Raw genomic sequence first — 22,589 nt, 5'->3', positions numbered from 1 at the left:
AAAATTGGTAGTTACTGGTGTCTCTCCCATACCATTGTTACCAGGTACATAGCGCAATACAAGCAGATCTTAGTCCAATGCCAACTATATATCCATTGCTGATTATTATCAAGAAGACACAGAAACAGGTTTTAAAACTTGTTATTACAGGATGATGATATCTCTACTTTCTATCCTCAAACATTCTAAACAAACATGTTGCATGGAAGATTCACTCTAAGATGACTCAAGAATATTCTCTGGAGGACTTGCTGGACTTTTATAACCTGTTTTGGCCCCTGCTTATCTTGAACACCACTCATTTCACTGCATTCTACCAACAAAAATTATCGCTAGCATTTCTTTTTCTAATAAACCTCTGGTGCAGATGTCTATAACACCTAAAGTACAAGTTATAACGATTTCTAGAGTGTGTATTCATGATTAGATTACTTCAAATGGTAATTAATTGCCCCTAGGGTGTGGATTAAAGGTATTTCACATATAGAGCCAACTTATATTGATATACCTCAAAGTAAGTAACTATGCAGAAAGTGTAACTACTCCCATTTTATAGTTCTCAGATTTTGTCTCTAATCGGTGGTGTGCTGGTAGACTACTTTTTGAAGAGGGGGGTAGGGTGGGGAACCAAAACCTGATTTGTAGCCTTTGCCAACTTCTCTGGTTTCTCCCACTTGAAACCAGGTGGTTTCAAGCTACAGTGTTTTAACAATCAGCACACAAAATTCCTGAATATTTAACAGTCAAATCTAGTAAGCTTGAACAGCCTCTACCGTATCAGTCTCTACCTCCAGTTCTTTTCTGTATCAAACCTGAACTTGCAAAACCTTTCAGTGACATTAACTAAAATGCAGAGTATGTTTACTATCCCGAAAATCCTCTGCATTCTTCTATGCATCCCTCTTTCCCCTGACCCTTGGCAATCAGTGATCCCAATCAGTGATCACTGATCCCTTGATCCAGTGATCAGTGATCACAGTGATCCCAGTGATCCCTCCTTAAGTTTGCCTTTTCCAGAATAGTCGAAATGATATAATAATAATATGCCTTTTTTTTCAAAGGTAGCCTTTTTAGATTGGCTTCATTCACCTAATAATATGCATTTAGAAACTGCAGTTAAGATGACAGAGTAGTAAGGGGACCCTTGGCTTGTCTCATCCCTTGAACACAGCTAGATCAAGATCAACCTGTTTTTGAACACCTAGAAAATCAGTCTGAAAATTAATAGAACAATCTGCCTAATTTGAAGGAGAGAATACAGCAGCTTCTCTTAACAAGCAGACCAAAACACACCTAGGATCCAGCTTCATTTGACTTAAATTGTTTTTAACTTTTATTTTACTCTAGTAGTATTATTGTTGTTCTTTTCTCTTCCTCCAAAATGACAAGATGGAGGAATTCACCTCAAAAGAAAGAACAAGAAGAAATGATGGCAAGGGATTCAATCAGTGCAGATATAAGGAAAATGTCAGAACTAGAATTTAAAAGAATTATTATAAGGATACTACCTGGGATTTAAAAAAGCATAGAAGACATCAGAGAATCCTTTTCTGCTGAGATAAAAGGACTACAATGTTAGGTCAAAATTAAAAATACTATAACCGAGATGCCAACCCAAATGGAGGCTATAGAAACGAGGATGGATGGGGCCCGTGGGTGGCTCAGTTGGTTAAGCATCCTACTTCAGCTCAGGTCCTAATCTCACAGTTTGTGGGTTCAATCCCCGTGTCGGGCTCTCTGCTGACAGCTCAGAGCCTGAAGCCTGCTTTGGATTCTGTGTGTCCCTCTCTCTCTGTCCCTTCCCTGCTAGTGCTCTGTTTCTGTCTCTCAAAAATAAATAAACATTAAAAAGAATTTAAAAATGAGGATGGATAAGGCAGAGGAGTGAATTAGCAATACAGAAGATAAAATTATGGAAAATGATGAAGTGGAAAAGAAGAGGGAAACAAAGGTCACAGATCATGGAAGCAGACTTAGAGAACTCAGCTATTTATTAAAACTTAATAACATTCCTATCATAAGAGTCCCAGAAGACAAAGAGAGAGAAAAGGGGGCAGAAGATTTATGTAAGCAAATTATACCTGAAAACCTCCCTAATCTAGGGAAGGACACAGATATCAAAATCCAAGAAGCACAAATAACTCTTATTAAATTCAACAAAAGCCAGCCATTACCAAGACCTATTACAGTCAAATTCACAAAATACACAGATAAGGAAAGAATCCTGAAAGCAGAAAGGAAAAAAAAAAGTCTTTAACCTACAAGGGAAGACAGATCAAGTTCACAGCAGATCTATCCAGAGTAACTTGGCAGGCCAGAAAGGAGAGGCAAGATATATTCACTGAATGGGGAAAATATGCAGCCAAGAACATTCTATCCAGCAAGTCTGTCATTCAGAATAGGAGAGATGAAGAGTTTCCCAGACAAACAGAAACTAAAGGAGTTTGTGACCACTAAAGCAGCCCTACAAGAAATTTTAAGGAGAACTCTTCATGTGGGGAAAAAAGAAAAAAAAAAAAAAAGACCAAAAGCATCAAAGACTAGAAAGAACCAGAGAGCATCACCAGAAACACCAACTCTACAGGTAACACTATTATACTACATTCATACCTTTCAGTAATCACTCTGGATAGAAATGAGCTAAATGCTTCAACCAAAAGACATAGGGTATCAGAATGGATAAAAAAATAAGAGCCATCTATATGCTGCCTACAAGAAATTCATTTTAGACCTAAGGACACCTGCAGATTGAAATTGAGGGGATGAAGAGCCATCTATCTATCAGGCTGATGGATGTCAAAAGCCAGAGTAACCATACTTATATCAGACAAACTAGATTTTAAAACAAAGACTGTAACAAGAGATAAAGAAGGACATTATACCATAATTAAGGGGCCTATTCATCAAGAAGATCTAACAATTCTAAATATTTATGCCCCAAACTGGCAGAAACCCAAATATATAAATCAATTAATCACAAACATAATCTCATTGATAATAACACAATAACAGTAGAGGACTTTGCCACCCCACTTACAGCAATGTATAGATCATCTGAGTAGAAAATCAACAAGGAAACAGTGGCTTTGAATAACACACTGGACCAGACGGAGTTAAAGAATATATTCAGAACATTTCATCCTAAAGCAGCAAAATACACATTCTTCTTGAGTGCACATGGAACATTCTCCAGAACAGATCACATACTGGGTCACAAATCAGCCCTCAACAAGTACAAAAAGATCGAGATCATACCATGCATATTTTCAGGTCACAATGCTATGAAACTTGCAATCAATCACAAGAAAAAATTTGGAAAGCCCTCACATATGTGAAGGTTGAAGAACACTCTACTAAAGAATGAATGGGCTAACCAGGACATTAAAGAAGAAATAAAAAAAAATAGATGGAAGCAAACGAAAATGAAAACACAGCAGTGCAAAACCTTTGGGATGCAGCAAAGGCAGTCCTAAGAGGGAAGTACACTGCAATTCAGGCCTATCTTAAGAAGCAAGAAAGGTCCCAAATATACATCCTAAACTTACACCTAAAGGATCTAGAAAAGGAACAGCAAATAAAGTCTAAAACTAAGAGAAGAAATGAAATAATAAATATTACAGTAGGAATAAATGATATAGAAACAAAAAAAATTAGTAGAACAGATCAAAGAAACTAAGAGCTGGTTCTTAACAAGTAAACCCCTAGCCATACTTATCAAAAAGAAAAGAGAAAGGACCCGAATAGATAAAAATGGAAGAGGAGAGATCACAACCAATACCATAGAAATACAAACTATTATAAGAGAATACTATGAAAAATTATATGGCAACAAACTGGGCAATCTGGAAGAAACGGACAAATTCCTAGAAACTCGCAAACTACCAAAAGTGAAACAGGAAGAAATAGAAAATTTGAACAGACCCATAAGCAGCAAAGAAATTGAATTAGTAATCAAAAATCTCCCAACAAAGAAGAGTCCTGGGCCAGATGGCTTCCATGAAATTCTACCAGACATTTAAAGAAGAGTTAATATCTATTCTTCTCAAACTGTTCCAAAAAATAGAAATAGAAGGAAAATTTCCAAACTCATTCTATGAAGCCAGCATTACCTTGATTCCAAAACCAAAGACCCCACTAAAAAGGAAAATTATAGGCCAATGTCCCTGATGAACATGGATGCAAAAATTCTCAACAAGATACTAGCAAAATGAATCCAACAGTACATTAAAAGAATTATTTACCATGATCAATTGGGATTTATTCCTGGGCTGCAGGGCTGGTTCAATACCTGCAAATCAATCAAGGTGATATACCACAATAATGAAAGGATACAAACCATATGATCCTGTCAATAGATGCAGAAAAAGCATTTGACAAAATACAGCATCCATTCTTGATAAAAATTCTCAACAAAGTGGGGATAGATGGAACATACCTCAACATCATAAAGGCCATATACGAAAGACCCACAGCTAAAATTATCCTCAATGGGGAAAAACTGAAAGCCTTTCCTCTAGGGTTAGGAACAAGACAAAGATGTCCACTCTCACCATTACTGTTTTTTTTTTTTATATATGAAATTTATTGTCAAATTGGTTTCCATACAACACCCAGTGCTCATCCCAAAAGGTGCCCTCCTCAATACCCATCACCCACCCTCTCCTCCCTCCCACCCCCCATCAACCCTCAGTTTGCTCTCAGTTCTCAACAGTCTCTTATGCTTTGGCTCTCTCCCACTCTAACCTCTTTTTTTTTTTTTCCTTCCCCTCCCCCATGGGTTCCTGTTAAGTTTCTCAGGATCCACATAAGAGTGAAACCATATGGTATCTGTCTTTCTCTGTATGGCTTATTTCACTTAGCATCACACTCTCAGTTCCATCCACGTTGCTACAAAAGGCCATATTTCATTTTTTCTCATTGCCACGTAGTATTCCATAGTGTATATAAACCACAATTTCTTTATCCATTCATCAGTTGATGGACATTTAGGCTCTTTCCATCATTTGGCTATTGTTGAGAGTGCTGCTATGAACATTGGGGTACAAGTGCCCCTATGCATCAGTACTCCTGTGTCCCTTGGATAAATTCCTAGCAGTGCTATTGCTGGGTCATAGGGTAGGTCTATTTTTAATTTTCTGAGGAACCTCCACACTGCTTTCCAGAGCGGCTGCACCAATTTGCATTCCCACCAACAGTGCAAGAGGGTTCCCGTTTCTCCACATCCTCTCCAGCATCTACAGTCTCCTGATTTGTTCATTTTGGCCACTCTGACTGGCGTGAGGTGATACCTGAGTGTGGTTTTGATTTGTATTTCCCTGATAAGGAGCGACGCTGAACATCTTTTCATGTGCCTGTTGGCCATCCGGATGTCTTCTTTAGAGAAGTGTCTATTCATGTTTTCTGCCCATTTCTTCACTGGGTTATTTGCTTTTCGGGTGTGGAGTTTGGTGAGCTCTTTATAGATTTTGGATACTAGCCCTTTGTCCGATATGTCATTTGCAAATATCTTTTCCCATTCCGTTGGTTGCCTTTTAGTTTTGTTGGTTGTTTCCTTTGCTGTGCAGAAGCTTTTTATCTTCATAAGGTCCCAGTAATTCACTTTTGCTTTTAATTCCCTTGCCTTTGGGGATGTGTCGAGTAAGAGATTGCTACGGCTGAGGTCAGAGAGGTCTTTTCCTGCTTTCTCCTCTAAGGTTTTGATGGTTTCCTGTCTCACATTCAGGTCCTTTATCCATTTTGAGTTTATTTTTGTGAATGGTGTGAGAAAGTGGTCTAGTTTCAACCTTCTGCATGTTGCTGTCCAGTTCTCCCAGCACCATTTGTTAAAGAGATTGTCTTTTTTCCATTGGATGTTCTTTCCTGCTTTGTCAAAGATGAGTTGGCCATACATTTGTGGGTCTAGTTCTGGGGTTTCTATTCTATTCCATTGGTCTATGTGTCCGTTTTTGTGCCAATACCATGCTGTCTTGATGACAGCTTTGTAGTCACCATTACTGTTTAACATAGTACTCGAAGTGTTAGCCTAAGCAATCAGATAACAAAATGAAATAAAAGGCATCTCAGTTGGCAAGGAAGAATTCAAATTTTCACTACTTGTAGCCGACATGATACTCTATGTAGAAAACGCATAAGACTCCACAAAAAATTTACTAGAACTAATACATGAATTCAGCAATATCACAAGATATGAAATAAAGGTGCAGATATCTGTTGCATTTCTATATACCAATAGTGAAGCAGCAGAGAAAGAAATCAAGGAGTTGATCCCATTTGCAATTTCACCAAAAACAAGCTACCTAGGAATAAGTCTAACTAAGGAGATGAAAGATCTATACTCTGAAAACTATAGAAAACTTATGAAAGAAATTGAAGAGGACACAAAGAAATGGAAAAGTATCCCACGCTCAGGGACTGAAAGAACAAATATTGTTAAAATGTCTATACTACCCAAAGCAATCTACACATTTAATACAATCCCTATCAAAATACCACCACTATTTTTGCAGAGCTAGAACAAATAATCCTAAAATTTGTATGGAACCACAAAAGACCCCAAATAGCCACAGAAATGCTGAAAAAGAAAAACAAACCTGGAGGCATCACGATTATGGATTTCAAGCCATATTACAAAGCTGTAGTCATCAAGACAGTATGGTTCTGGCACAAAAACAGACACACAGATCTTATTTCACCTTCAGTTTGGAAAGATGGAAGGATAATTTCACAGTATAAAGAGTTCTTCATCAATGGTTGTTTTTTTTTTTTTCTCAACACTTGAAATATTCCACTACTTCCTTTTTGTATGCATGGTTTCTGAGAAGTTGGACATAATTCTTATCTTTGTTTCTCTATAGCTAAGGTGTTTTTTCCCTCTGGCATTTTCTGAGTTTCTTTATCTTTGATATATTTCTGACTTTCTTTATCTTTGATTTTCTGCAGTTTGAATATGATAGACCCAGATGTCTTTGTTGTTGTTGTTGTTGTTTTTCTTTTCACATTTATCCCACTTAGTGTTTGTTCTCTGAGCTTCTTGGACCTGTGGATTGATATCTGAAATTAATTTAGGGGTAATCTCAGTAAATATTGTTTCAAACCTCTCTTTTTCTCTTCTTTCTTTCTTTCTTTCTTTCTTTCTTTCTTTCTTTTTCTTTCTCCCTCTCATGTCCTTCATCCCTCCCTCCCTCTCTCATGTCCTTCCTTTCTCCCTCCTCTTTCTTTCCTTCCTTCCTTCCTTCCTTCCTTCCTTCCTTCCTTCCTTCCTTCCTTCTCCTCTTGGTATTCCCATTATGCAAATGTTATACCTTTTGTGGTTGTGCCATAGTTCTTGGATATTCAGTTCCTTTTTTTCTTTTTCCAGTCTTTTTTCTCTTTGTTTTTCAGTTTGGGAAGTTTCCATTGATTATCCTCAAACTCAGAGATCCATTCCTCAGCCATGTCCAGACTACTAATGAGCCCATGACAGAGACATTTTTCATTTTTGTTACAGTGGTTTTAATCTCTAGCATTTCTTTTTGATTCTTCAATATCAAAATTGTCATCTCTTTGCTTACATTATCCATCTGTTCTTGCATACTGTTTATCCATTAAAGTCCATAGTTGTTTTACATTCCCAGTCTGATAATTCCAACATCCTTGCCATATCTGAATCTAGATCTAATGGTTATTCTATCTCTATAAACTGTGTTTTTGCCTTTTGTTATACCTTTTACTTTTTTGTTAAAAGGAAAGAACAATGTACTACACAAAAAATAATTTTAAAAAATTAACAGATTTTTAGTGATGTGGTGGTGAAGTATGGCAGGGAGGGGAACAGTCTATATATAGTCCTATGATTAGAGATTAGTCTTGTTGTGAGCCTGCCTCTGGGCTGTGAACTTCACAAATGCTTCTCAGTTTTTCTCCCCCATTTAATAGGGACAGGATAGCTAGAGGGGGCTGGAGGTGGGTTTTTCCCTTCTCTCGGGTTGGTTAGGCTCTGATAAAAACCCTGACAGATTATGCTCTGGCAAAATAGTTTCTCTTGAGGGTAGTATTTTTGAGAAGAGTATTTACTTTTCCCCTTCCCCTGTGAGAAGCAAGAAGAGATTTTTTTCTCTAATATTTACTGTGACAACATGGTAGAACTCCTAGAAGTAAAAGCCACAAAAGTGTGGGGGCTGCCCTATGACTGGACCCCCTTGGAGATTTTAATTGTCAGACTTGTCCATGACAAGCTTCCAGCCATTAGTCAGTATAGTTCAGATTTTCTTACCCTCACACTGATTTTTATAAGTGGTTTCTGCTTGTGGGTTTCTACTCAATGAAGCTGTGATTCTAGTATCCTCTTGTTTGTGTCTCTAATATTTGGGGCAGTCATTTGCCCTGTGGCCTCATTTCTTTGGCAAATCAAAGAAGAGTTGTTTGTTTTCCAGTCTGTTCAACTTTTTTTAATTACACATTTTTATCAGGAAATTTTAGTGCACGTAAGTACCATACCAAAACCAAAACATTATTTAAAAAAAAAAAAAAGAAAAGAAAAAAGAAATTCTCCATGGGTAAAAATCTGTAAGTATATTTTTTTTTCTTAAATATTTTCTTTCAGAGACAAATGGTTATGTCCATATCGGTAATTTCCACTTAATAGACAATATATTTAGGCCATAGATATATTCTTAGTTTTTAGAGTGATAGATATATTAGTCAGCTCAGGCTACCATAACAGAATACCACAGACTGGGGGGAGGTGGGGAGGGGTTAAACAACAGAAATTTATTTATTTTTCACAGTTCTGGAGGTTGGAAGTCAAAGATCAAGGTGCCAGCAAGGTTAGTTTCTGGAAAGACTCCCTCTTGGCTTGCAGATGGAGCCCTTGAAAAGGTTTTTCGTCTGTGTGGGGGCAGTATCTACCTCTTGTTATAAGGATGTCAGTCCTATTAGATCAGGGCCCACCCTATGACCTCATTTAACATTAATTATGTCTTCAAAGCCTAAATCTCCAATATGGTTATGTTCAGAGTTAAGTCCTCAACATATCAGTTTGAAGGGGATGGGAACACAACTCAGTCCACAATAGTGGATCTTATTGCCATCTGTCGAGAAAGAATGCTAGAGTGGTTTTCAGTACTTGGGAATCATGGTTCTAGTTCCCAATGTTAGAAACATAGGAATGTGTGTATATATGTGATATTATCCTCCAAGTCTTAAAATCGTGTTTTGTGATTCAGTTATATCTTATTGGATTTTTTTTTTAATTGACTGGAAAATGGCTTGTAGACTTGTTTCTCAAAATAGACTTTGTAGATCATGTGCTTCAGAATCAATTAGTGGCCTTATAGAATATGTGAATTCCTGAGTCTCACCTTGGAATTATTAATTCAGAATAACTAAACAATCTGGCCTGGGTTCATGTTCTTGAGATTCTTGAGGCCAGAGATATATTTCTCAGCCACCAAAGAGATATATTTCTCAGCCACCAAAGAGCCATGGGATATGAACTTAAGTGCCATGACACTTCCTATGTGTAGTACCATTCAACATCCCCCAACAGCAGTGCCTGGGAAGTATTGTTATTTCCTCTTCAGAGCCAATAATACATATAAATTCTGTCACAGAGAATTATGCATTGGCTCCAAATACTCATATTCTTAAAATTTTTCTTTTGTTTTTGCATTCACCAAGTTATCTATCATTTCGGAATTTCCTATAGCATTAATATCTTCTCACTTTTGTGTTCTTATCTTCAAGTCTACTATTGATAATTTACCTCAACCTTGGATTTTAGGTAGTAAACAAATATTTAAAGAGTGTGTTGAAAGTAGAGTTTATCAGGCAAAAAGTTAGTTTTGGTTTTTTGTACCAACTCAAGGAAGCAAGAAAGAGTTTGGTGTATTGGGGACCATTAGTGGTTAGACATGACTAGGAACTGAAGTCTTCATGGCATTCTGGAATTATGGGCAGCACTCTTTAAGGGATGAAAAGACTTAAGGTAACACTAAACAAGCCATCAATAACCATAAGCCAGTTGGCACTACACTGCAAGAATATATCCCAACATGTATAAAGTACCCGTAGTTATCACACTACTCAAGCAGGCACCCTTCAGCAATGTGATTGTGTTTGAGTAGTTTACTCCCCTGCTCATGTATGTTCCTAAGGTATAATTGTCACGTATTTCTGTAAAGCTTACTTTAGAATAAATTTGCCTCAACTTCTTACTGGATACCCCATGTCCTCTTAGCTGAACACTCCATTGGCAAGCAGTGACAAAACCCAATACACGTTCAATTGTACAAACAACAAAATTTGCATGTTTTTTAAAACTTGGTGTCATACCTTGCATATGGTTGGCGGGATGCCTGTTAAGAATTACTGGGCTTAAGGCGCCTGGGTGGCTCAGTTGGTTAAGCGTCCAACTTCAGCTCAGGTCACAATCTCACGGTTCGTGAGTTTGAGCCCTGTGTCGGGCTCTGGGCTGATGGCTCAGAGCCTGGAGCCTGCTTCCGATTCTGTGTCTCCCTCTCTCTCTGCCCCTCCCCTGTTCGTGCTCTGTCTCTCTCTGTCCCCAAAATAAATAAACGTTAAAAAAAAATTAAAAAAAAAAAAGGAATTACTGGGCTTGTGGAAAGGGATTATGTGATGGAATAGAGTAAATGTGGTGAAAAAGGCAACAACAATAATAATGAAGATATCCACCATTTATTGAGAGAATAATATGATAAATCCTCTTTCTCCTCATTTCTACTCCTCACAACTACGTGCAAGTTGTTGTTATTAATCTCTTTCATAGGTGAGAAAAGTGAGGCTTACATAGGTTAAGGCTCCAAACTCATATTTATCTGATTCCAGAGCCCAGGATTTTTGTCATCATGTTTCTAAAATTACATGGAGCCAGATCACAAAGTTCCTCATATGATATCACACTGGAAAGTTTAAATACTATGGCCAGCATTTCCTAAAGTACATCCTGTGGAATAGTAATTCTCCAGGATGGGAAAAGTTCTTACTCTAAATGAAGGGCACTGGTGCCCAGATAGGCTTATGAAATGCTGGATTTCACCAACCACATATACTCTGCGACACCCATTTCTTGAGTAATGGTGCATAAGTATGAACCACTCTTTGGAGTTGGGGGATATTCTGGGGCCATGGGATAGAGCTTTTGCATGTGTGGTGCTAAACTCATTCATTCAGGGATTGAACTCACAGACTTGATCTCATTAGCAACACCATTCTAGATCAGTGTTATACCTTCCCAGTCAGTCACAGTGAGACATCTTTACTTTGATGACATGTAGCAAATTCTTTGCGAAGTGTTTTTATTTTGTCTTTCTGTTTAAAAAATCTCATTAGTTTAGCCAAATTATTCTAGACTGTTTAAAAATTGCTTAGTCTACAGAATTTTAGCTACATATTTAAATGTATAGTTAAATGTGTGTGTATATACACAGACACACACAGAGTAAGCTTCCAATTTTGCTACTTTTAATTTGTGTGTTTATACATGCATATGAACAGACAAGGAAAGGTTTGGAAGGAAATATAGCAAATGGTGAGAATTGATTATGGCTTTTGTGGCAGCATTACAGGGGTTTTAATTTCCTTCTTTATATTTCTGTATATTTAATGAATTTTTGAAAAATATATTTTATTTTTATAAGGAGAAAAATACATGCTCTCATATGTATCCTCATCTAATTTAAAATTTTGTTGCATTGCTTTTGTTTTCCCATCTCCTTGGGTATGTGTTTGTTTTGAATATTTTATTTACGGACTAAAATCCCTGTCTGACTGTCACAGTGAAATCCGCTTCTTAACGCTGGGAAGAAATACTAAAAATTGCCCTGAGACTGAATGAGTGATCTTGAGAATGGTGGAAACTCTTTGAAATATTTGTCTGTGTGTCTGTATGTGTGCCTGTGGGTCTGTGTATATCTGTGTGTGTTTGTGGTGTGTGCTTTGACTACATGATGGGATTTAAGTGAGCAACAAGGCAAAATAAGAGTTAGCTCAAGCACTGATAGAAGGGAAAATATACAAAGGAGAGGGTGAAGAAAGAAGCCAGAAATGAGTAAAACACAGACAAAGGTTAGAAAAGAGATGGAGACAAATGGCCAAAGTGAGCGTAAGGCTTACACGTTCAGAACATGCTATAGGAATCCCAAATTACTGGATGCTAATTACAGTATATCTTTAATAGAAATTGGTACTATCCTTTCTAGTCTGTATTATTTATTGTTGTCTTTGTTGCTAGTGTCCATGATCCTTTTTAAATAGAGTTTCAGTCTCTGTTGCTGTTAATATGAACTATAGGTTACTGCTTTAGACAATTATAGTCCTACACATAAGTTAATAATAAGTTTGGATTAACATTATTTTCAAAGAAGTCCATTTTCAAGATACCCTGGTTGACTTTAGCTCACAAACATTAAAAGGAAAAGAAATGAAGTAGTCATATTTCCAGAACTGTGGGAAACTCATTAGCTATGGTTTACATAGATTTGTATTACCTCTTTTTATTTTGTTGGTGGTGATCCTTTTCTCCATTTGGGGAAACTTATGCATCCACAGTCTTGAGCCCATATGAATCTGAAACTTGGCCTGCGGTGCCTTGAAATTACCTAGACTTCCATGGCTTTCACTTGAAATAAAGTTCCTTTGTTTCCCACTAACCTACCTGAGATGTCTAGACTTAGCACTATCCTGATTGCCCATTATTTGGTTTGCATGCATAAGTGCTTCTTTTTTTGTGTATGAAGAAGGTAGGCTCTTCAGACTGAAGAATGATGGTTTCTGTTCTTATTAGTTATTACCATAAAGGGAAAGCCTTTGTAGTATATTTCTTTCTGGGAATTTCCGGGGGCGGGATGAGGGGGGGAAGCTTTTTATCTTTCTGGAAACTGTTGTCTTGGTCTCAGACAACAAATAGGTCTTCCAAAGAAGGGGGAAAACAGCTAGAGTATTTAATGTTGTTCAGATTCTGTGTGAAGGCAGAAGTATGACAATACAAAATTGTTTCAGGTGTTCACCAAATTTAGTTCAACAAACATCCCACTAAGGCCTTGGCAATGTCCCTGTCACTGACTGTTTTAAAAAGTTGAACAAGACCAGGTCTTCTAGGAGCCAAGTCTTGCAAAGACAGATGAGTACACATGTAACTGAAATACAAAATTATCTGAGCTCATTTGGGCTGTAACATGGATGAGGGAGCAACTGAGTCTTCTGAGAAGGGTTTTGCATACAACATTGTGCTGTTTACTTTCCTTCTGTCTCACAGAACTTTTCATGGTATGTTTATTCCAAAAAGTCAAGTGAATTAAAAATATTTTGAAAATATCTTTGAGGGTGTGTGTGTGTGTGTGTGTGTGTGTGTGTGTGTGTGTGTGTGTGTGTGTAAAACCTTGGTTGGTGAGCATAATTCATTCTGGAAACATGCTTGTAATCCGAAGCGCTTGTATATCAAAGCCAATGTCAAGAACCATTAGCTCCGTTGTGATCGTGTGATGTTTGGCATCATGTGCTACTCATATTGCAAGACATCATTTGTTTATCAAAATTAGAAATGTTTGGGGTCACCTGGGTGACTCAGTCGGTGGCTCAGTCGGTGGCTCAGTCGGTTGAGCGTCCGACTTCGGCTCAGGTCATGATCTCACAGCTTTTGGGTTCCAGCCCGGCATTGGGCTCTGTGCTGACAGCTCATACCCTGGAGCCTGCTTGGGATTCTGTGTCTCCCTCTCTCTCTGCCCCTCCCCTGCTTGTGCTCTTTGTCTCTCTCTCTCTCAAATAAACATAATAAAGTAAAAAAAAAAATGTTTGCTCATCTTGCAAAACACTCACAGAAGTTACAATCCAAGGTTTTACTATATATATATATACTTTTTTTTCTTTTAAGTAGTCTTCATGCCCAGTGAGGAACCCAATGTGGGGCTTGAACTCACAACCCTGAGATCAAGACCTGAGCTGAGATCAAAAGTCAGATGCTTAACTGAGTCACCCAGGCGTCCCAGGGTATATACTTTTAAAATTTTCCTTGTAAACCCCTTAGAGCAGTTTTTTTTCCCATTTTTTTCCCAACCAAATCTGATTCTGTAAGAGCTTTTATATGAAAAGTCATAAAGGTAGAGCTACGTCAGCTGGCATCTCCCTCCTTCTCATGCCTCCCCTGGCATAACTGAAACCCAGGGCTCAGCAGAGGCATTTTGACACCCACTGCCCCAGACCACAAATATTTGTATTACATATATTTGATTTATGTGTTTTTCCTTTGTAACTATGTACTGATTTCATATTGATTCTAATTTTAACATTTTATATGTTTTGTATATGTGCTTATATAGTTATATGCATATTTATTACTTGCTACTTGTTACATATTACAGAATAACATCCTGAGGCAGAAGAGCACAGAGATTCAGTATAACTTGTTTTAAACAGCAGTCCACTTGGCATAATTAAAGGAGCCATTCAGTGTTTTGATTTTGATAGAGATCTTGAAAAGTAAATAGGCTTCTCTAATATATTTTTGGAATAATTTACAAGAAAACTGACATAGCTACTCTTTTCATCAGAATGGTGATGTTACTAGTATTTAGAAGTCTGTTATTCCAAGATGGTTTGTAGTCTGTGAATGACTGTGGTCCGTTTATATGTATCCCTTCCCCTGGTAGCAGTTCGGTAATACCACACCCAGTGTTATTTCTACAGTTACCGAGATCTATTCTTGTATGGAGAAAAGCGTTACTCATATGGAAGAGGCACCAACTGTAAGTCCCCCAAAGTACTCCCTCAAATGAAAACTTTCCACTCTAAGCCCACTCATGCCTAGATTCCATCACTAGAGATTTATTCTTTGTGATCTGTCATGTTTTATTGCCTATGAAAATATTGCCGCTTTTAAGAGAAAATGCTCATGAAATGGGAAGCCATTTTGTGTTGGGACTGATGTTTTTTTAGAAATTTTCTCGAGTAAGATTTTACTCATTGATGAATACAGACATCACAAAGAACACTATACCTAATCAGATTTAGGATGTCAGAGAAGATTGAAATAGCAGAGGCAAACTTGATCTGTGCCCAAAGTATGCTTATACTCTGTAAAGTTTATTCACATGAGGCTCTCCCTTTAATCACATTGATTAAATATCACCCAGCTGGTTTCAGAATGTTCTGCTCTAGTCTGGTATTTCTCAGTCTTGGCACTATTGCTGGACTTTGGGTCGAACAGTTCTTTGTCGTGAGCAGTTGTCCCGTGTGTAGTAGGATGTTTAGCAGCATCCCTGGCCATCCCACAAGATGCCAGTAGTACACACTCCACTGCTCCAGTTGCAACAACCAAAAATGTCACCAGACTACCCAATGTCTCCTGGGGTACAAATCACCCCTAATTGAAAGCCACTGGCCTAAGTTAATCTGTGTTTTTCCTTTTTCTCCCTCTGGCTGAGATCTAATCAGCATTCCTTCAAGTTTATATTTAGCAGCTATATGTTTACTTTAAACTACTCTTTCCTCATCTCTAGTGTATTCTTCAGCTCTCAGTACAATGACTCCTTTGTTCGCAAAAGCTTGTAATTAACCATCCCACTTAACCATTTTTACTAAGCATGGTGTAGAGATAATCATTTTTTTTTCATTTGAAGTATAGTTGGCATACAATATTCGTTTCAGGAGTACAGCATAGTGATTCAACATTTATAGACATTACAAAGTGATCAGCACGACAAATCTAGCTACCATCTGTCACCACACAAAGCTGTTGCATATTATTAACTCTATTTTCTATGCTGTACATTGTTATCCTCGTGTCTTATTTATTTTATAGTTGAAAGTTTGACCTTTTAATCCCCTTTCCCTGTTTTGCACATCCTCAAGACCCTCTCCCCTAGAAACCACCAGATTGTTCTCTGTATCCTTGAGTCTGTTTCCATTTTGTTTTGTTTGTTCATTTGTTTTGGTTTTTTAGGTTTTACATGTAAGTGAAATCATATGGAATTTGTCTTTCTCTCTCTAACTTTTTTCACTTACCATAATACCCTTTAGATATATCCATGTTGTCACAAATTATAAAACATATTTGTTTTTTATGGCTAAGCAATATTCCATTGTCTATATAAACCACATCTTCTTTATCCATTCATCTACTGATGGACACTTAGGTTGTTTCCATATCTTAGCTATTGTAAATAATTCTGCAGTGAACATAGGGGTGCATATACCTTTTCAAGTTTTTGTTTTCTTCAGTTAAATACCCAGAAGTGGAATTACTACGTTGTAGTATAGTTCTGTTTTTAATTTCTAAATGTTTTCCACAGTGGCTGCATCATTTTGCATTCCCACCAACAATGCCTGAGGGTTCTCTTTCTTCTACATCTTCACCAATGCCTGTAACTTCTTGTCCTTTTGCTAATAGCCATTCTGACAGGCGTGAAGTGATGTTTCATTGTGGTTTTGATTTTAATTTCCCTGATGTTAAGTGATGTTCAGCATCTTTTCAAGGGTCTGTTGGCCACACGTCTGTCTTCTTTCGAGAAATGTCTATTCAGGTTCTTTGCCCATTTTTAAATTGGATTGTTTGTTTTTTTGATAAGGAGTTGTGAGTTCTTGATATATTTTGGATATTAACCCCTTATCAGTTATATTATTTGTGAATATCTTCTTGCATTCAGTAGACTGCTTTTTCATTTTGTTGATGGTTTCCTCTGTTGTGCAATATCTTTTTAGTTTGATGTAGACTTATTTAGGTTTTTTTTTTCCTTTTGTGCTCTTGCCTGAGGAAACAGATCCAATATATATTGCTCACTTCAATGTCCAAGAGCTTATTGCCTAAGTTTTCTTCTAAGAGTTTTATGGTTCCCAGTCTCAGATTTAAGTTGTTAATCTATTTTGAGTATATTCTTGCATATGGTGTAAGAAAGTGGTCCAGTTTTATTCTTTTGCATGTAGTTGCCAAGTTTTTCCAAAATTATTTATTGAAGATACTATCTTCTCCCTATTGTATGTTCCTGCCTCCTTTGTCAAAGATTAATTGACCATATAAATCTGGCCTTATTTTTGGACTCTGTGTTGTGTTCTCTTGATCTATGTGTCTGTTTTTGTGCCAGTGCCATACTGCTTTGATCACTATAGTTTTGTAGTATAGTTCAAAATCAGGGAGCATGATAAATCCAGCTTTGTTCTTCTATCTCAGGATTGCTTTGGCTATTTAGTATCTTTTGTGATTCCACATATATTTTAGGATTCTTTTCTCTAGTTCTATGAAAAATGCCATTAATATTTTCATAGGGACTGCATTGAACCTATAGATTGCTTTGGGTAGTATGGATATTTTAACAATGTTAACTACCCAATCCATGAGCATGGTATATCTTTCCATTTATTTATGTTATCTTCAATTTCTTTTATCAATGTCAAGAGTGATGTAGATGTAATCTTTATAAAATTGCTAATGGCAATTTGAATAGGAAATCTCTCATATACTCAGTTCTTTGGCCATACTGATCCCTTATTTTTAACTAGTCTCCCAGATGACATAATAGCCATTAAAATAAAGTTTTCTAGGGTGCCTGGGTGGCTCAGTCAGTTAAGTGTCTGGCTCTTGATTTTGGCTCAGGTCATGATCGCACAGTTTCTGGGATCAAGCCCTGTGTCAGGCTCCATGCTTGGCATGGAATTCTCTCCCTCTCTTCCCTCTCTGCCCCCCCCCCCACGCTCTAAATAAATAAGTAAATAAATAAATAAACATTAAAAAAGGAAACAAAATCAAGTTTTCCACTTATTCGTCACGTGTGTGTGATGAAAGAATAACCTAATGATAAAAGATGACTCATTTTCCTTTGACGATTTTTGGACAGTTAGTGTCTGATTTATAATAAGGTGCTTAGTTTATGCTGTTGAGTTCAGGATAACTTTGGCCTACTATCATCATCCTAATTATATATAGCACACCTAGGTTCTGCTCAGAGGCAAACATAAACCTAGCAGTAGTGCTACACTTATGGAATGTGTTTGAGAGACTAAATCAAAGTGTTTGAGAGACTAAAATGGGCCATGCTAAACATCTTCACGCAAAGAGACTGAAGGCTGTCTTCTCAGGGGAAAGCCTAAGTCATGAGAGGAAAGCAAAAGAAGTTTTAAACGGGAGAAGCAGTGTTGCAGAGCAAGCATGAGAGCCAAGGTGAGGGAATAAATAGAACGAGGTCACAAAGTCAGAAGCCAGGAAGAATAAGACTACATAGAGAAGTGTAATAAAGACAGAATAAGGCAAATGGTTGTTCATTAGTATAGGGAACAATGCAAGGGTTATAGAATCCCACTACTATTTTTGCGGGCTGCATGATATGCAGAAACACTCAGGGGTTAAAGTGCACGGTAGAACAGAACTGTTCTTTAAAACCTGAATTATCGGGGCGCCTGGGTGGCGCAGTCGGTTAAGCGTCCGACTTCAACCAGGTCATGATCTCGCGGTCCGTGAGTTCGAGCCCCGCGTCGGGCTCTGGTCTGATGGCTCAGAGCCTGGAGCCTGTTTCCGATTCTGTGTCTCCCTCTCTCTCTGCCCCTCCCCCGTTCATGCTCTGTCTCTCTCTGTCCCAAAAATAAATAAACGTTGAAAAAAAATTAAAAAAAAAAATAAATAAATAAAACCTGAATTATTAACTCATGTACTCTACATAAAATTCCTAGACTATTCACTAAAATTCCTAGACTATTAGAATGTATCCTAATATTTGTTTCTTGGCCTCTTACTACGTACTAAATGATGATGCTACAAAAAAGCACAAGATGGACATAACATAGATGATCAAATCTTTGCTACATTTTTGGCCTTTAGAGAATAGCCTTGATAGGGTGACTTCATCTCTAAATCACCTATGAATATGAATTCGCCATATGAATATAAGGAAGTTTTCAGAACACCCTATTTTTGGAAAAAATATCCAAATATTAGTCAAAGTTATTGGCAAACACAATATGTGCCCATATTGTGCATTGCATAATAATTTGAAAAGAATTAGCTAATTCTGAAATATATTACTTAAACATTTTTAAGGTAAATGCTTTTAATGTAAGAAAAATTTGAGGAGTATTGTTGGTTAATTGTACATCATAGTAGTTTGTTATGTTAACAAAGTAAGTACTGAAAGGGGCACCCGGCTGTCTCAGTTGGTAGAGCATGCAACTCTTGATCTTGGGATTCAAAGTCTGAGCCCCACATTGAGTGTAGAGATTGCTTTAAAAAAAATCTTTAAAAAAACAGTGACTACTTGTGTATCAATTTTCACAGAGGATACTATCACATCTTTCATGCCTGCTAGCTATGCAGAAGAAAAATAGCAAAAATTAGGTTGAGTCAATTAGACGAGATAATGCATGTGAAAATGGTTAGTACAGGACTTGGAATAAGAGATACTCAATGATTTTTTCTTGGGGAAACTAAGACAAAGAATGCCTATCTCAAGTTATCCAGGGAAAGAATTTAGAATTCTTATGGAATATGTTGCCTTTTGTTTGCTGTGTTGGACCTAGAAAAAGAGGCTTGCCTGACTATAATTTTTCTCTTTGTTGTATTGGTTAATGTAATGATTACAAAATGGCACATATACTATGTTGACATTTTTTGCTGTTAAATGATAGTCATACCTTAATGACAATGAAGCTTTGTCTATTTTGAGCTTCAGTCAACACACTTAACATCTCTGAGTCCCAGCTTTCTTACCAGTGTGATGGGTTTACTACTTCCTGCCTCATGAGACTGTTCTCAGAGTTAAGTGAAAGACATACTGTGGCTAATACAGGGCCTGACCAAGAGTATATACTCCATAGAGGAAATTATATGTAATTTATTTTAAGAGAATCTAAATATTTTTGGCAATATTTTGGTCCATTCATTAGGAAGTCTCTTCCAGAGGTGCCTATGATATATTCAGACTGGAGAATTTGGTTCACCTTTTTAGCTTTTCTGATTAGACGCTTTTAATGGCTCCATCCTTGAAAAATATATTAAAAGGATTTTTACTCTATTTGCTATAAGCTTTCTTGTTATTTGGCAGAGAACATTATTTTACACTATCCCTTAAAGGATCCAAATGGGAGTTGAAATGGCCTCTGAAAGTCTTGGGTATTTTTAATCTTCTAAGTCTTCAACCAATTGTCATTTCATTAAGGTGCCCTGCCGAGATGTTCTTTCACATACCATCATTAAGATGAATTGTAGCTCTGCTCTATAATACACATATTAGAAGCTCAGTTCACATGTGCTGAAATTATAACTACAGACACGATTCCAGTTCCTGGAGAGGAGCACAGAATCACAGCTGCTGTTTCAGGGAGCTTTGCTGTCAGTTTCAAGTTCAAAAACTACCTTCCTAATGATGACAACAGAAGTCCAAAATAAGAATAAAAATGTTAGCTTTTTGGCAAAAAAACCCCACGAGGATTGAAGTGATTTCAAAGATTATTTTTAATTACTTTTATTTGGTAAAATATACATAAAATATAGCATACATTTATCATTTTAACCATTTGTAAGTATACATTCAGTGGCATTAAATACTTTCACAGCGTTGTGTGATTGTCACCACTATATATATCCTATGCTTTTTCATCATCCGCAACATAAATGCTGTATCCATTAACCAATAACTTTTCCTTCTCCCTTACCCCCAGATCCTGGTAACCTTTATTCTGCTTTCTCTCTCTATGAATTTGCCTATTCTAGGTGCCACGGATAAGTGGAATATATGGTATTCCTTATGTGTTTGGCTTATTTCATTAATCACAATGTTTTGAAGTTCCATAGTGTTGTGGCATATATTAAAATTTCATTCATTTATATGGCTGGATAGTATTCCATTGTATGTGTATCACCTTTAGTTTATCCATTCATCAGCAAACACTTGGGTTGCTTCTATCTTTTGGCTGTGGTGAATAATGCTGATATGAATGCTGATGTACAGATATCTGTTCAAGTTACTGCTTTCAATCCTTTTGGACATAGACATAGAAGCGGAATTACTACTGGGTGATATTGTAGTTCTGTGTTTACCTTTTTGAGGAAACAACAAACCATTTTTCATAATGCTAGCACCATTTTATATTCTCACCAGCAGTGCACATGGGCTCTAATTTCTCCACATTGTCACCAGCACTTGTTATTTGCTGGTTTATTATTTTGATGATCATTACTATTATAGCCATCTTAGTAGATGTGAGGTGGTATCTCACTGTGGTTTTGATTTGCATTTCTCTAATGATTAATGATGTTGAGTCTCTTTTTATGTGCTCATTGGTCATTTGTATATATTCTCTGGGAAAACATCTATTCAAATTCTTTGCCTATTTTTAAATTGGATTGTATATGTTTTGTTGTTGAGTTGTAGGAGTTCTTTATATACTGTGGATATTAATCTCTTGCCAGATGTATGATTTGCAAATATTTTCTTCCATTCTGTAGGGTATCTTTTCACTTTCTTGATAGTCTCTGCTAAGACACAAACAATTTTAATTTTGATGAAGTTCAATATATCTATATTTTGTTGCCTGTGTTTCTGAGGTCATAGCAAAAGTTGTTTTTTAAAGTTTCAAATAGAACTTTAACATTGATTTTCAGTGTTTATTTTTACAACTTGCTTCTTGTTATCTGTTACTATTAAAAATGTTTTTTTAATTTTTATTTAATTTATTTTTTAAATTTACATCGAAGTTGTTAGCATATAGTGCAACAATGATTTCAGGAGTAGATTCCTTAGTTCCCCTTACCCATTTATCGCATCCTCCTTCCCACAATCCCTCCAGTATCTCTCAGTTCTGCACATTTAAGAGTCTCTTATTTTTGTCCCCTTCCCTGTTTTTATATTAGTTTTGCTTCCCTTCCCTTGTGTTCATCTGTTTTGTCTCTTAAAATCTTCATATGAGTGAAGTCATATGATATTTGTCTTTCTCTGACTAATTTCGCTTAGCATAACACTTTCTAGCTCCATCCATGTAGTTACGAATGGCAAGATTTCATTCTTTTTGATTGCCAAGTAGTAAGTACTCCATTGTGTGTGTGCATGTATATATATACATATAGACATTTGTGTGCATGTGTATATATATATACCTATAGGTATATATATATACACATGCACACACAATGGAGTATATATATGTATAATGATATATATATATGTATAATGGTATGCATATATATATACATACACACACACACACACACACACACATACATACACCACATCTTCTTTATCCATTCATCCATCAATGTACATTTGGGCTCTTTCCATACTTTGGCTATTCTCAATAGTGCTGCTATAAACATTGGGGTGCATATGCCCCTTCAAAACAGCATACCTGTATCCCATGGATAAATACCTAGTAGTGTAATTGCTGGGTTGTGTTTTTAATTTTTTGAGGAACTCCAACTGTTTTCCAGAGTGGCTGCTCCAGTTTGCATTCCTACCAGTAGTGCAAAAGAGATCCTCTTTCTCCACATACTCGCCAACATCTGTCGTTGCCTGAGTTGTTCATGTTAGCCATTCTGACAGGTATGAGGTGGTATCTCATGGTGGTTTTGATTTGTATTTCCCTGAGGATGAGTGATGTTGAACATCTTTTCATGTGTC

The 22,589-nt window shown here is 36.9% G+C and overlaps 1 long non-coding RNA gene across 1 annotated transcript; it reads right to left on the bottom strand.

The window, feature by feature from the left end:
- Positions 1-1,813: 1,813 nt before the first annotated feature.
- On the bottom strand, positions 1,814-21,268 carry LOC121028098 (uncharacterized). Its single transcript, XR_005789067.1, has 3 exons — positions 21,154-21,268; positions 7,095-7,104; positions 1,814-1,824 (listed from the first exon to the last, which is right to left on the bottom strand). It is a non-coding gene; the product is annotated as an uncharacterized LOC121028098 (long non-coding RNA).
- Positions 21,269-22,589: the final 1,321 nt, after the last annotated feature.

Source organism: Herpailurus yagouaroundi, unplaced genomic scaffold (genome assembly GCF_014898765.1).
Source record: "Herpailurus yagouaroundi ecotype Mexico unplaced genomic scaffold, PumYag 100, whole genome shotgun sequence".
Classification (NCBI taxonomy): domain Eukaryota; kingdom Metazoa; phylum Chordata; class Mammalia; order Carnivora; family Felidae; genus Herpailurus; species Herpailurus yagouaroundi.
Note: the sequence above shows the minus strand (reverse complement) of the source record. Positions and strands in the feature narration are given on the sequence as shown.